At 39.9% G+C, this 17,253-nt stretch overlaps 1 pseudogene; it reads right to left on the minus strand.

The window, feature by feature from the left end:
- Positions 1 to 2,356: 2,356 nt before the first annotated feature.
- On the minus strand, positions 2,357 to 6,554 carry Dnmt3a-ps2 (DNA methyltransferase 3 alpha, pseudogene 2; annotated as a pseudogene).
- Positions 6,555 to 17,253: the final 10,699 nt, after the last annotated feature.

The raw sequence follows: 17,253 nt of genomic DNA on the forward strand, positions 1-17,253 counted from the left end.
ATTTGGGGTTTAATACTGCCAGATAACTGTGTGAAACACACATTCATAAAAAATATGAAATATCTTTCTATATCTTGAAATTATTTATATCATCCTTGCATTTTTCTGTTTCTACATAACTACATAGTTTGTTTTATATAACCCCAAATATCAATAACCAAAAAATAAAAGGTTGCATACAACAGACAGTTAGCTAAACTGGCAAAATGGAACATGATGATTCATCTTTGTTTGCAGTTGGGCTAGATTTAGAATTATCGACGAAACATACCTCCAGATGTGTTCATGAGGATGTTTACTGAAGGGTTTAATTTAGGTGGCTAACACTACTGCATGGGGGAATTCCTTGACTGATTTTTAAAAAAAGGAAGCAAGTGAAGGAACAACTTCATTTGTCTCTACTCCCCAACAGCAGATGCCACATAAGCAGCCACCTCATGCTGCTTGTGTCATGGCTTCCTGTCCGTGAAGGACCGTAACCCCGAACCATGGCCTGAAACAAATGCTCATTGTTTAAGTTGCTTGACATGTATTTTGCCACCTACTCAAGAAAAACAAGCACTACTTAGAAAGCTTCATTCACGTAAATAAATTTCCGTGACAAATATATGCAAAGCTATCACTGCACAAACACACACCGTCGTTATCGTCATCATTATTAGTTAACAATGATGGTATTTTGGAACAATGTTAAAGACAGTTGTTCTTTTAGATAAGATGAAGTGTAGAACAGAAATTCTATTGGAAACTGCATCCAGTACTTGAAAGCCCAAATCATTTCATGGATTTTAGTCATTTTTCCCATTGCAATGGGGTCAGTACGAAAGGTCTGAAAGAGATGCAGGAATGATATATGCAATGAGAGGACAGGTTGGGGAAATTACTCTGAAACACATTATTGTGGTTTCGAATAAAGAGATTCTCTAAAGGAAAGGAAATTGGTGGTCTCAGTTTGCTCCCTAGCAATTCTTATAGTCAACTCCTGTAGTGGAGATGCAATTTGAATGCATCAATGTGTTTTGCGTATTGAAACCACTGTGGAAATGTATTGTGAGCTCCAGTTCGAGAGGTATTATGTATTATGCTTTCCTTGTCAGCAAATGCATTTATTTATCACATATCTGCAGCATCCCAAGATACTCAACAAAATTTAAATATTTTAGAAAATGAAAATAGTTTATAGTTCTCTAAAGTAGTCTCAAAGGCATTAGGCTAGGAACAAAAAAGACACCAAATCTAGAAAATCTGGAGGCTCCATCACCAGTATACCCACCTAGGCAACAGACTGGCTAACATTTACAGGAGAAATTGAACATGCCATGAAACCATTAATAAGCTTATTTTCAGAAAGGAAAACAGTGTCGTTTAATCAAAATATAATTCACTGATATGAAACATGAACCGTTGGCACAAAGCCCACCGAGTGGGACGGACGGCTCATTTCCAATTAAGACAGGTTTCCTTTTCCCTACAACTTAGCAGCTCACTTTTAAAACGTATTTATACAATTTAAATAAATACAATGTACTAAATTTTAAAACCCATCTTTATCTCCATTTTCATCTTTGAAAATCTCGTTTCTGGTTTAAAGGGAAATGGTAAGTGGTGAGAGCCTGCCATCTAGTGGTCTTTAGGAAGCATGGCTAAACACTGCCTGCTGTTAAAATGACTTTCCCCAGAAAAGAGAAAAAGTGGTCATTAAATTCTAAAAAATGAAACCCTCGTTAATATAATCATGTCTTTATTCCCTTACTTGTTTCAATAAATCAAACTTCAGACCAGTTAGTACTACCAAGAACTAAGCAAACCTCATTGAATGCAGAGTTCACTAAGTCATAGTACTTAATAAAAATCACTTCCCTCTTCTTCTGTATTGTCAATAGTATACAAATAACTTTGTAGTATGCATTCCATTGATAAGTGGATTGAGAATTTGAATATTTAAAGACTATCCCACTGAAAATATTTTCAAGAGAGCTGCCAGAAGCACACAAATCTCATTAATACTTCTTCACTTGCTCATTCACATTTCAGAACACCTATTTCAATATATTTAATGATCCTTTTAAATATCACCACTCACCAGAGAATGAAGGACAGAAACGTGTCTTGGTTGAGTTGTTTCCTTAACACAATCAGGGGACACAAAATAGGGGTACTAGAAATGTTCCCCAAACACACATCCTGATTTCACCACTTTGATACTGATACATAGCAAAAATAGTAAGCATACTCTAGGATTTCAATAGCGTCCCTATAATACTTACTGTATTACTGACTCTGTCATTATAGAAACTTCTCAGATAGTGAGACATAATATAAAATCTTTATTAAATATAGATTCAAGGTATCTGTGTCATCAAACTGGTCAAATCAAAACATGTAGAAGAGAAAGTGTGGAGTTGATAACCAATAGGCTTGAAAAGTGAAGCAGTACTAGATGAGACGGCCCCATAGGCAGTGCTGCATTGACAGTTAGGACTCTTTTGTTGGTTAATGGTTATTCAAGGTTCTTCACTGCAGTCTTGTCTCTGGCTCCTGATGTGGCTATTCATCATTCTAGTTTTAAATTAAAGGTCACTTTTTCAGAAAACATTTTTCTTTTTATAACTAATTTTAAGTTACTATACAAAGCCATGTGTTTCATCATGGTGTTTTGTTTTTGTTTTTGTTTTTGTTATTTATGTTTTGTATGTTTTTATTTACTCCAGGTGGGGTTAATGGTGGGTCACTTTCCCTCACTCTGGATTATTTCTTATCCCACGAGGGGGCCTTCAATGTGGCTGACAGATTCAAAATCGGGGACAAAGTTTGGTTTTTTTTTTTTTAAGCCATTTTTCTGAGGCAGCCTTTTTAGATTCATATTCAAAGGTTATTGCAAGCGAGTCTGGATAAATTCCACACTCCGCTTCCCCAGGTTCTGACCACCTCAGCTGTGCTTTGCTTTTGGGAGGAGAAGCTAGGCATGGGGTGGAGTGGGGGTGGGGGCAATATGGTTCCTCCTTTGGTTTGTTAAAAACCAAGAGGGACAAAAACAAAAAAAAAAAACAAAAAACAAACAAAAACAAAAACAAAAACAAAAAAAACAAAAAAACCCAAAAAAACGACACCCTCTAGCTGCTTCCCTCCCCATCCTGGGCTGAAATCCTTTGCACAGAGGGCCAGGTGGAGGTTGATGTTTTCGCTCATCTCGCTGCTTTGAAAGCACCATTATGAAGTTGGGATGTACAGTAGTTAACAGTACCTTTTATATATATCATATCTACCGTATATATATAAACTGTAAACAAGAGGTAACAGCGGTTTCTAGAAACTGGTTTTCTTCAAGGTTTCCTGTGTGGTAGGCACCTGAAATACTGTAGAAAAGTGTCTGGTGTGGTGTTCACAGCACCCTGCTGCTAGTTGGGTTCTGTTCTGCATGACCAGGGATGGTGCTGTTGAGACCGCTCAGGGGCTGCGAGAGGAGACTCTGCCTCCGGGGGTCTTTATTCTGTTCCTGTTTGTGCTCCTATCTGATCAGGCTAGAGACAACCAAAGAGATATATAGAAAAGGAAAAAAAACAATACTTTAAGTTTTTATAGAATTTTCCCTCTCTCCCTTTCCTCTCCAAGGCATTACTACTTTTTGTTGTTACTGATTTTGCAGCAATTAACTCTCTTGTTTCAGTCACAGCAAGAAACAAAAACCCAAACAAACAGAAAACCCCTCTGAATAAAAGAGTAGAAAGCAAAAGGTTTGCCTCCTAGGACCGGAGGGGAGGAAGGGGAGGGGCCTATCCTGCTTTTTAGTTAGGACTGAAGATGAAAACTCAAGAGATGATGTCCAACGCTTTGGCAAGGCCAAGCCCTCCGGCATTTCCTCCTCTGTGGTTTGCTTTAAATTCCTTTTTCTCTTCTGGGTGCTGAACTTCTCTCCTTCCTCTCGTTCTTGGTGTTTTATTGTGTTTTGTTTGTTTGTTTGTTTGTTTAAGTTGGTTATCATCACTACTTCAGTTTGCCCCCATGTCCCTTACACACAAGCAAAATATTCCTTCAGCAGAGCGAAGAGGTGGAGGATGACTGGCACGATCAGCCCAGCAGTCTCTGCCTCACCAAGCGGCTCATGTTGGAGACGTCTGTGTAGTGGACAGGGAAGACAAACACCCTTTCCATTTCAGTGCACCAGAGGATGTCTTCCTTCTCATTCATGAAGACAGGGAAATGCTGGTCTTTGCCCTCCTTTATGGAGTTTGACCTGGTGGTAATGGTCCTCATTTTGCTGAACTTGACCGTGTTCCAGACACTCCTGCAGCTCCAGCTTATCATTCACAGTGGATGTCAATGGCCTGTTCATGCCAGGAAGGTTACCCCAGAAGTAATGGGCCCTGTGTGCAGCAGACACTTCTTTGGCGTCAATCATCACGGGGTTAGACTCAAGAAATCGCAAGATGTCCCTCTTGTCACTAACGCCCATGGCCACCACATTCTCAAAGGGCCAGTAGAAGGGGCGATCATCTCCCTCCTTGGGCCGCGCATCATGCAGGAGGCGGTAGAACTCAAAGAAGAGGTGGCCAGGGCCCTCGTGAAGTCCCTTGCGGCCAGGGTTGACGATGGAGAGGTCATTGAAGGGACTGCCCCCAATCACCAGATCAAATGGGCCTCACTCCTGGATAAGCTTCTATGTGACGCTGCGTACGTCCCCGACGTACATGATCTTTCCCTGGTGCTGCACCATGCCCACTGTGATGGAGTCCTCGCACACCTCGGAGGCGATGTAGCGGTCCACTTGAATGCCCAGGTCCTTCAGCACCAGGAGCCCTATAGCAATCCCATCAAAGAGAGATAGCACCTGGATGGGCTTCCTCTTCTCAGCTGGCACAGGTGGGTAAACCTTCAGGGGGTCAAATTCCTGGTCGTGGTTATTGGCGAAGAACATCTGGAGTCGAGAAGGCCAGTCCTCCCGTCTCTGCAGCAGCCCATACGTGCCCTTGTGCCCACACATGTAGCAGTTCCAGGGGTCTTCCTTAATGGCTGCTTGGGCAGCCCCTGGCCCCACCAAGAGATCCACACACTCCACACAAAAGCACCTGAAGCAGTTGCTGTTCCCACACATGAGCACTTCGTGCCCCCCACAGCAGATGGTACAGTAGGACTGGTACCCGTCGTCATCGTATTGGCAAGCACACTCCAAGAAGCAGTTCTTACAGTTCTGGCACATTCCACCAATGAAGTGTTCCAGGGTGACATTCCACCAATGAGGTGCTCCAGGGTAACATTGAGGCTCCCACATGAGATACAAATGTCCTCGATGTTTTGGCACTTCTGGCGCACCTCTTGTGCATTCATCAATGATCTCCTTGACCTTGGGTTTCTCTGTTGTGCTCTTTCTGGGTTTCTTGGCTGGTGGGGGTGGGGAATAAGCAGCTGCCTCAGGCTCTGTCGTGCCCACCTCTTCCGGCAAGGAAGACGCAATACCGTCGGATCCTTGTCAACAGCCTTTATTGCAGGACACCTTCATTGCTGATACAGGAACTACGAGCGGCAAAGTCGCTCGCCTTATATACACAACAGTATGCTAATAATCTCTCAGGGATTGGTGGGGCACGGGTCACCCCACTATCACCCCACTACTTGTCCTCCAGGGATTGGCGGAGAACGAATCACCTCACCAGCATGGTACCGCCCCGCCATTAGCATATTACCGGCCAACTGACACCAGGTGCAAAACCTGAGCATGCGCAGTACTATTGTTCACCACAGGAGGGCGCCAGATCATATAGCTGCCCTGACGAGGGGACAAGCCTGTGCATGCGCAGTAAGTTGTTTACATTCAGACAGGGCTGGCTGTCGGCGCCATCTTTGTTTTGCCTCGCTGCTCCCTACAAGGCTCCACCCCCATGTCGGTGTAAACTTCTTGTAAGGTTCTCCTCTTCTGGTGGCTCCAGGCCCTTGGGACCAGAGGGCTGGAAGCCGCCGAGGGCCCACTCAATCATCTGCTTGTTTTGCACTTCCACAGCCTTGCCAGTGTCACTTTCATCGCTGTCATGACAGGCTGGGAACAGCTTCCCTGCACGGCTGCTGGCCACCTGGAGGACTTCGTAGATGCTTTGCGGTACATGGGTTGTTTGTTGTAGGTGGCTTGGTGGAACGCACTGCAGAAGGAGCTCAGGGGCATGAGCTTCTCGACACACACCACTGAGAACTTGCCATCTCCAAACCACATGACCCAGCGAGTGCCTTCGGCTGCTCGGCTCCGGCCTGTCATCCACCAAGACACAATTAGGCCTGGCCACCAGGAGAAGCTCCGGAATTTCCCCCACACTAGCTCTCCAATGCCAAAGCCCCAGTCATCCTCATACTCGGGCTCCTCATCAGCTGCCTTGGTAGCATTCTTGTCCCCAGCATCAGCCCCTACTGGCTCAGGGGTGGTAGCCACAGTGGGAGATGCAGGGTCTGTGGGCTGCTGCACTGCAAGAGGGCGGGTCTCCTCCACCTTTTGGGACTCCCCAGAGGCCTGGTTTTCCTCCACAGCATTCATTACTGCAATCACCTTGGCTTTCTTCTCAGCCCATAAGGCCAGGTGCAGCCCCTCTGCAGTACAGCTCAGGTGTGTATTTTTTTTTTTATAAAGATGTGACCGTTTGTTGTTCTAATTCATACACATTCCACACTCTCCAGGGTATACTTCTGGAACACTGATTTCAAGCTTTACTTGCACCTTATATTACACTCTTTTACATAATTATATTTGCATCTTTTACTTCAAATGATTTATCATCATTTATTTGCTTCTTTATGGGTTTACCACCTTTGAATTTGCCAAAATATAAACAGAAGAAAAAAAAAGTCCATGTCTTTAACTGCTGTATATTCTATAATGTTGACAGGGTCTAATGTCTACTAGAAGTTACATAAATTTCTTGAAGGATAACATAAAATTATTTTCATAGGTATTTTTACTCTGAACCAAGTAAGATCTAAAGATATGACTTTGAGAGTGTTAATCTAAAAACTACAACAGATGGCTGGCCAAATCCAGCTGCCACCTTTGTTGGTAAGATGATGTTGAAAGAAAATGGAACCATGTGACAGTTTATGATCTATAACGATGTTGATAGTTGATTAATTGTCATAGAGACAAGCTGAGCAGCATAAAAATTTTTCCCCATGTTTTCTTACAGAAAATGTTTGGCTTTTCCATTTATTTAACAGTACTGAGAACAAACCTCTGAAGAGCCAGCCAAGGGCTCTTCATTGAGTAATGCCTTGCCAACTGCCATTTCCTTATAAACACACATATGTAAAAAACATGAAGCCTGAAACAGAGTTAAAAGAATACACGTAACATTAGCCTTAAAGCAGATGGGCATTCTGTGGCGGTACATATGCAATTCAACTGCTTCCCACAACACAGACCACCCCTCTGTGTCTTCCTTGGAGCTAGCACCCCAAGGTTTTATATAACATTTTAGTAACAGTTTACAATTCATGTTTCTGTTGTAAATATAAATCTCTAAGTTTTTTCAATCATTAGTAAAAATGTAAAGTCATCTCAAACATGCATTCAGGAGACTGTCATAATACTTCAAAATTGAAGTTAAGTACATGGATTGAAATGCTTTTTCTCAGAGCTGGTCTCCAATGAGAGCTGGCACACCCGAGAGCACACCACTTCTGCTCTGAGGGACCTGCATGGAGCTCTCAGGGGTCGGGAACAAAGGAACTGTCTGGAACAGGATCATTCTAGTTTCTGTCTCCAGAGCTGACCCTGACTGAGCCAGAGCCCTGTGAGCTGGTATATGGCTGGAAGAAAGCTGATCTCCCAGGAGTCCTGACACAGAGATTTACAGAAGGGTCAAGCCACTGTCAAAGACAGAAAAACCAGCTAACATCAGAGATAACCAGATGGCAAGAGGCAAATACAAGAACATAAGCAACAGAAACCAAGGTCAATTGGCATCTTCAGAATCCAATTCTCACACAGCAAGTCCAGGACACCCCAGCACACCAGAAAGGAAGGACTCTGATTTAAAATCACATCTTATGATGATCTTAGATGACTTTAAGAAGGACATAAATAACTCCCTTAAAGAAATACAGGACAGCACAGGAAAACAGGTAGAAGCCCTTAAAGAGGGAACACAAAAATCTCTTAAAGAATTATAGGAAAACACAACCAAACAGATAAGGGAAGTGAAAAAAAACCATCCAGAATCTAAAAATGGAAATAGAAACAATAAAGAAATCACAAAGGGAGGTAACCCTGGAGATAGAAAACCTAGTAAAAACATCAGGAGTCATACATGCAAGCACCATCAACAGAATACAAGAGATAGAAGAGAAAATCTGAGAGGCAGAAGATACCATAGAAAACATTGACACAGCAGTCAAAAAAAAAAAAAAAGGGCAATGTAAAAAACGTAACCCAAAACATCTAAGAAATCAAGGACACAATAAGAAGATCAAACTTAAGGATAATATGAATAGAAGACAGTGAAGAGTCCCAACTCAAAGGGCAGGTAATTATTTTCAACAAATTATAGACAAAAACTTCCCTAACCTAAAGAAAGAGATGCCCATTAGCCTAAAAAGAAGCTTAAAGAACTCCAAATAGATTAGACCAAATAAATAAATAAATAAATAAATAAATAAATAAATAAATAAATAAATAAATTCCTCCTATCAAATAATAGTCGAAACAACAAATGTACAAAAAATAAATAATATTAAAAGCAGCAAGGGAAAAAGTCAAGTAACATATAAAGACAGACCTATCAGAATTAGAGCAGATTTCTCAACAGAGACTATGAAAGCTAGAAGATCCTGGACAGTTGTCATACAAGCCCTAGGAGAACACAAATGACAACCCAGGATACTATATCCAACAAAACTCTCCATTGCCATAGATGGAGAAAACACGATATTGCATGAAAAAACACATTTGCACAATATATTTCCACTAAGCCAGCCCTACAAAGGATAATAGATGGAAAACTCCAGTACAAGAAGGGAAGCTATAACCTAGAAAAAGCAAGAAGTAATCTTTGTTCAAAGAGCCCAAAAAAAGATAGACAATCCAAAAAATAATAGGAAACATCACTGGTCTCTAATATCTCTCAACATCAATGGACTCAATTCCCCAATAAAAAGACATAGACTAACAGACTGAATACTTAAACAGAACCCACATTTTCGTGCATACAGGAAACGCACCACAGTTTCAAACACAAACACTTCCTCAGAGTAAAAAGCTGGGAAAAATGTTTCTAAGGAAATGGTCCCAAGGAACAAACTGGAATAGCCATTCTAAAATCAAATAAAATTCACTTTCAACCAAAAGTTATCCAAAAAGATAAGGCAGAACACTTCATATTTGTCAAAGGAAAAATTCACAAAAATGACCTCTCAATTCTGAATATATGTGCTAAAAATGCAAGGGCACCTACATTCATAAAAGAAACCTTACTAAAGCTCAAAGCAAACCTTGTACCTCATACAATAATAGTGTGAGACTTCAACACCCCACTCTCAGATATGGACAGATCATGGAAACAGAAAATAAAATGAGACACAGGGAAACTAACAGAAGTTATGAACCAAATGGATTTAACAGATATCTATAGAAGATTTCATACTACAACAAAAGAATATACTTTTTTCTCATCACCCCAGGTTACCCTCTCCAAAACTGACCATATAATAGGTCACAAAAAGGTTCAAGAGATACAAAATGATAGAAATAATTACATGCATCCTATCACATTAAGTTGGTCTTCAATAACAGCAAAAACGACATAAAGCCCACATACACATGAAAACTGAACAACACTTTACTCAATGATAACTTAGTCAAGGAAGAAGTAAAGAAAGAAATTAAAGACTTTTTAGAATTTAATGAAAATGAAGGCACAACATACTCAAACTTATGAGAAACAATGAAAACAGTGTTAAGAGTAAAACTCATAGCTCTAAGTGCCTCCAAAAAGAAACACTAGAAGCTGGACAGTACACCTGAAAGCTATAGAACAAAAAAGAAGCAAATAATCCAAAGAGGTGTAGATGCGCAGGAAATAATCACACTCAGGGCTGAAATCAACCAAGTAGAAACAAAAAGAACTATACAAAGAATCAACAAAACCAGGAGCTGATTATTTGACAAAATCAACAAGATAGATAAACAAGACTAAACAGAGGGCATAGAGACAATATCCAAATTAACAAAATCAGAAATGAAAAGGGAGACATAGCAAAAGAAACTGAGGAAATAAAAAAAAATCATCAAATCCTACTACAAAAGCCTATACTCAACAAAACTAGAAAATATGGATGAAATGGACAATTTTCTCAACATATATTAAGTATTAAATTTAAATCAGGATTAGATAAACCATCTAAACAGTCACATAACTCCTAAAGAAGAGCAGTTATTAAAAGTCTCCCCCCCCCCCAAAAAAAAGCCCAGGACCAGATTAGCTTCTTGCTGAATTCTATCAGGCCATCACAGAAGACCAACACTCTCTGAACCATTCCACAAAATAGAAATAAAAGGAACACTACCCAATTCATTTTATAAAGCCACAATTTTGCTTATACCTAAACCACACAAAAACCTAACAAAAAATTCAGGTTAATTTTTCTTAGGAATATTGAAACAAAAATACTCAATAAAATTCTCACAAACCGAATCCAAGAACACATCAAAATGATTATATATCATGATCTAGTAGGCTTCAACACAGGGACGCAGAGATGGTTCAATATATGGAAATCCATCAATGTAATCCACTATATAAACAAACTCAAAAGAAAAAAATACCACATGATCATCACATTAGATGCTGGGGAAGCATTTGACAAAATTCAAAACCCCTTCATGATACAAGTCTTGGAAAGATCAGGAATTCAAGACCCATAACTAAACATAGTAAAAAAATCAGTAGCCACTATCAAGCTAAATGGAGAGAAACTTGAAGCAATCCCACTAAGATCAGAGACTAGACAAAGCCACTCTCTACCCACCTATTCAATTTAGTCCTCAAAGTCCTAGCCAAAGCAATCACCCAACAAAAAGAGGTCAAAGGGATACAAATCGGAAAGGAAGAGGTCAAAATATCACTATTTGCAGATGACATGATAGTATACATAAGTGACCCCAAAAGTTCTACCAGAGAACTCCTCCAGCTGATAAAAATTTTAGCAAAGTGGCTGGATATAAAATTAACTCAAATCAGAAGCCTTCCTCTACTCAAAAAAAAAAAAAAAAAAAAGAGGTTGAGAAGGAAATTAGGGAAACACCCTTCACAATAGTCACAAATAACATAACATACCTCGGTGTGACTCTAACCAAGCAAGTAAAAGATCTGTATGACAAGAACGTCAACTCTGAAGAAAGAAATTGAAGATCCCAGAAAAATGGAAAAGCCTCCCATGCTCATGAATTAGCAGGATTCATAAAGTAAAAACTGTGATCCTGCCAAAAGCAATCTACAGATTCAATGCGATCCCCATCAATTCTACATAGAATTGAGCAATTTGCAAATTCATTTGGAAAAACAAAAATCTAGGATAGCAAAAACTATTCTGAGCAATAAGAGAACATCTAGGGGAATCACCATCCCTGACCTCCAGCTGCTTACCAAGCAATTGTGATTAAAACTGCATGGTATTGGCACAGAGACAGACACATAGATCAATGAAATAGAGTTGAAGATCCAGAAGTGAACCAACACATATATGGTCACGTGATCTCTGAAAAAGGAGCTAACACCATTCAATAGAAAAAAAGATAACATTTTCAACAAATGGTGCTGGTTCAACTGGAGGACAGCATGTAGAAGAATGCAAATTGATCTATTTTATCTTCTTGGACAAAGCTTGAGTCCAAGTGGATCAAAGACCTGCACATAAAACCAGATACACTGACACTAATAGAAGACAAGCTGGCAAAAGCCTTGAACACGTGGGCGGGCATAGGAGAAAATTTCCTGAACAGAACACCAATATCCTATGCTCTAAGATCAAGAATCTATAAATTGGACCTTATAAAATTACAATGCTTTTGCAAGGCAAAGAACAATATCAATAGGACAAAATGGCAACCAACAGATTGGGAAAAGATCTTTACCAATCCTACATCTGACAGAGGGCTAATATCCAAAATATACAAAGAACTCAAGAAGTTAGACTCCAGAGGGCCAAATAACTCTAGTAAAAACGGGGTAGAGAGCTAAACAAAGAATTCTAAGCTGAGGAATATAGAATAGCTGAGAAGTACCTAAAGAAATGCTCAATATCCTTAGTCATCAGGGAAATGCAAATCAAAACAACCCTGAGATTCCACCTCACACAGTCAGTATGGCTAAGATCAAAAACTCAGGTGACAGCAGATGCTGGTGAGGATGTGGAGAAAGAACACTCCTTCATTGTTGGTAGGATTGCAAGCTGGTACAACCTCTCTCAAAGTCAGTCTGGAGGTTCCTCAGAAAATTGGACATAGTACTACCTGAGGACACAGCGATACCACTCCTCGGCATATACCCAAAGGATGCTCCAACATATAACAAGGACACATGCTCCACTGTGTTCATAGCAGCCTTATTTATAATAGCCAGAACCTGGAAAGAACCAAGATATCCTTCAATAGACCGAATGGATAGAGAAAATGTGGTACGTTTCCACAATGGAGTACTACTCGGCTATTAAAAACAATGACTTCATGAAATTCTTAGGCAAATGGATGGAAGTACGAAATATCATCCTGAGTGAGGTAAACCAATCACAAAAAACACATATGGTATGCACTCACTATTATTTGGATATTAGCCCAAAAGCTCGGAATACCCAATATACAATTCACAAACCACATAAAGCTCAAGAAAGAAGACCACGATGTGGATGCTTCACGCCTTCTGAGAAGGGGGAACAAAAATACTCACAGGAGGAGAAATGGAGACAAACTGTGGAGCACGAACTGAAAGAAGATCCAGAAATTGTCCCACCTGTGGATGCATCCCATATATAGCAACCAAACCCAGACAATAGTGCAGATGCCAAGAAGTGCATGCTTACAGGAGCCTGATATAGCTGTCTGCTGAGAGGCTATCCCAGAGCCTTACATATACAGAGGGGGATGCTTGTACCAACCATTGAACTGAGAACAGGGTCCCAAATTGAGGAGTTAGAGAAAGAAGTGAAGCAGCTGAAGGGGTTTGCAACCCCATAAGAAGAACACTATATCAACAGAGCACCTCCCTCCAGAGCTCCCAGGGATGGACCTATGGCTCCATCTGCATATGTAAGAGAGGATAGCCTTGTTGGGCATCAGTGGGATGAGAGGCACTTGGTCTTGTCAATGCTTGATGCCCCAGTGTAAGGAAATGTCAGGGCAGGGAGGCAGTGGGTAGGTGAGTAAGGGAGCAGCCTCATAGAAGCACAGGGGTTGGGGAGATAGCAGATTTCTGGAGGGGAAACCGTGAAATGGGATAACATTTAAATTAAAATGCAATTAAAAATTTTTTTAAAAAGAAATGCTTTCTCTCTTGTTACTTCATCTAAACTTCGAAAAATTTGCACTTAATGAAATATATTAAAATGTGTATTGTTTTTTGAAATTCTATTAAAATGCAATGTACAACAGAAATAGTGATCTGTCTGTCTAAAATAACTGGCTGTTTTAAAATGGGTATTTAATACATATAGCCTTTCATACCACAGAAATACCTGCTAGAACAGGTATTCTTGAACATTTAAAATTCAAATAAAAATGTTACTTATGTATTCAGCTGGCAATGGAGATTTGTAACTCTTCACCTTCCAGGCCCCTTTGCAGCAATGGAAAAACTGAATGCCTGACACCAAAGCCTTATACTGTCCCAAGAACTCCTGTCTATGTCAACATCTGACCTTTTAAGAGATGATAATTTACCAATTCCATAAAACAGCTATAGTGTACACAATGACAGTGACAAATGGCATAATGGCATATGTTGTTATAGCAACACCATTCTCTGCTCTGAGGTGAAAAGTTATTGAGACATCTGATTATAAGGGACAGAATAATGCATTTGGGGGATAGTTACTATGAACCTATATTCCTTTATTTCTTGGCTTTTTCTACTCAGGTATATCCTTGGTTATCACCTTAAAATAAAAAATTAAAGAGGTTAGTGATACAAAACCAAAATACTAAATTCATTGGCAGCCACTATGCAATACGTGAAATAAAAATGTTTTCACAGCAATTGAACCATTTGGACAATCAGAAATGGTCTTACTTGAGTTTTAAAATGGGCATACTGTCTGAGGTGTGCAAACTATACTATAGAGTATGACTTATCCGCATGGGTGGCTGTAAGAAAACATCATAGATACTACTTAAGCAGTAGTTGTTTATCTTTCTTTTTTTTCAATTTAGGAGTACATGATGATGATACCGTCTGGATACATACTGAGCACATCCTTCTGGGACTGGGTTACCTCACTCAGGATGATATTCTCAAGTTCCATTCATTTGCCTTCAAAATTCATGATGTCTTGGTTTTTAATAGCTGTATAGTATTCCAGTGGGTAGATGTACCACATTGTCTTTATGCATTCTTTAGGTGAGCTATATCAAGATTTTTTCCAGTTTCTTGCTAATACAAATAAAGATTCTATGTACCTAGTTGAGCAAGTGTCTTTGTGTGATGTTGGGGCATCTTTTGTGTATATGCCCAAGAGTGGTATACCTGGGTCTTGAGGTAGAACTATCCCAAGTTTTCTGAGAAAATGCCAGATTGATTTCCAAAGAGGTTGTACAAGTTTTCACTCCCACCAGCATTAAAGAAATGTTCTCCTGGAGATGGAAAACCTAGGGAAGAAAACAGGAACAACAAATGTAAGAATTACCAAAAGAATACAGGAGATGGAAGAGAGAATCTGAGGCATAGAAGAAACTGACACATCAGTCAAAGAAAATGTTAAAGCTAAAAAATTCCTGGCACAAAACATCTAGGAAATCTGGAATACCATGTAAAGACCTAACCTAAGCATAATAGGAATAGAAAAAGTTGAAGAGTCCCAGCTCCCAGGCCCTGAAAATTCTTAACAAAGTTCCAGAAGAAAATGTTCCCAAACTAAAGAAAGAGTTGTCTATAAATACACAAGAAGCTTATAGAACACCAATTAGACTGAACCAGAAGAAAAAAATCCTCCAGACACACAATAATCAAAACACAATATCTACAGAACAAAGAAAGAATATTAAAAGCAGCAAAGGAGAAAAGGTTAAGTAACTTACAAAGACAGACCTATCAGATTTATACCCAACTTCTCGAAGAGATTCTAAAAGCTATAAGGAACTGGACAGATATCCTGCAACCTCTAAAAAAGAACTGACACCAACCTAGACTACTATACCCAACAACCCTCTCTTCACATTTTTTATTTAAGTTTCCATCTCCAAATGCTATCATATTGGGGGGTTTTGTTTTAACATGAATCATAGACACAATTAAGTCCATAATAAGGGACAAGAATAAGTTATAGTCATTGGTTTGGCCTTTCCAATACTTCTTTGCCAATTATTATTATTATTATTATTATTATTATTATTATTATTATTATTATTATTATTATTCTCTCATATATTACATCCCAACTGCAGTTTCCCCTGCCTCCAGCTTTCCTCAAAGACTACAGCCCTCCCAGGGATGGTACATACACCAAACAAGCTATGAAGCATAACAAGGTACAATAAAACCAGGCACATGCCATCACATCAAGACTGGACAAGGCAACTCAGTAGGAGAATGATCTCACAAGCAAGTAAAAGAATCAGAGTCAGCTCCCACTCCCAATGTTAGGAATCATACAAGAATGCCAAGCTACTAAACCAGTACATATATGCAAAGAACATAAATCAGACTTCTACAGGCTCCCTGATCTCTTCAAGCACCCATGGATCCTGGTTAGTTGATGAGTCCCAGTCATATTCTTGTGGTATACCTGACCCTTCTGCTGATACTTCCTTCTGCTCCTCCACAGAACTCCCAGAGGTTTGCCTAATGTTTGGCTGTAAGATTCTGCAACTACTCTCATCAGTTGCTGGATGAAGTCTCTCTGGTATCTTCGATGATGGTAATGCTTAGCTCTGGTACCAGAACTCTCTTCAGGCAGGGCAAACTGTAGGTCACAGTTTTTTGTGGCTGTGTTGGTGTTCCAATCCCTCAGTTGAGGCCTTGCCTTCTATTGGTTATAGAAGATGGCATGTTCAGGCTCCATGTCTCCCATTATTAAGAGTTCTTGCTAGGGCTACTCTAACCCAGAACCAGAAAGACAAACAGGGTCTTATCATTTATAAGTGGATATCAGCTACAAAGGCTAACCATGCTACAATCCACAGGTCAAGAAAGGCTAAGTAACAAGGAAGGCTTGGAAGGAATGCAAAGATCTGCCTGGGAGAGTTAAATAAAATAGATTTTACTGGTAGACTGGATGTGGATGATCAGGTTCAGGGGGAGAAAATATTGGGAAAATGATTGGAATTGAGGGGTTTGGGGAATGAAGTAGAAACCTATTGCAATGGAATCTCCAGGGAATAATGTCTTTATGCTCCTTTACAAACTAACTTTACCCTCTCTGTGTCACTATGGTTTGCATGAGATGTACCTAACTTGAGTTCTACATAGCTTCTCTTCACAAAAAGAAAACAAAAGGACCCAGGTATGATGGCACAAACCTTAAGGCCGGCACTTGGGAGGCAAATGCAGGAAAAGCACAAAGTGACTTTGAGACCAACCTGGTCAACATATTGGAGTTCCAAAACAGGCAGAACTACAGAGGAGACCCTGTCTTAAAAGAAAAAAGAAAAGAAAGGAGAAGAAAAAAACAAAGAAAACAAAAAGGAATGTTTGAAGCACAAAGGTCCTTTCACTCAAAGATAATCACTGAAGAAACTAGGAATTTTAATGTGGAGTCTTGTATCTTCAAAGGAAGAGACATATAACCTATTTTCCACTCAGAAGACTAGAGATGAAAATGGTTAATAGTCTGGGCAATCTCTCTCTAGGCTATTTGTAGGGCAGGCCACAACCTGTCTCAGCTAATCTCTCACAAGCAGGACGTAGAGATGGTTAAGAGCCTAGGTGACCTCTGCACTATCTGCATGATGGAAGCCACACTAGATCCTTCCTTAAGCCCTTAAGATGATACATGTACCCTATGTATAGAACACATATTCATGGAAAGAGTAGCATGTACTTTGAAAAGAATTTCAATATAATTATGCATCACTGT

The sequence above is a fragment of the Rattus norvegicus genome, chromosome 8, assembly GCF_036323735.1.
Source record: "Rattus norvegicus strain BN/NHsdMcwi chromosome 8, GRCr8, whole genome shotgun sequence".
Taxonomy (NCBI): Eukaryota; Metazoa; Chordata; class Mammalia; order Rodentia; family Muridae; genus Rattus; species Rattus norvegicus.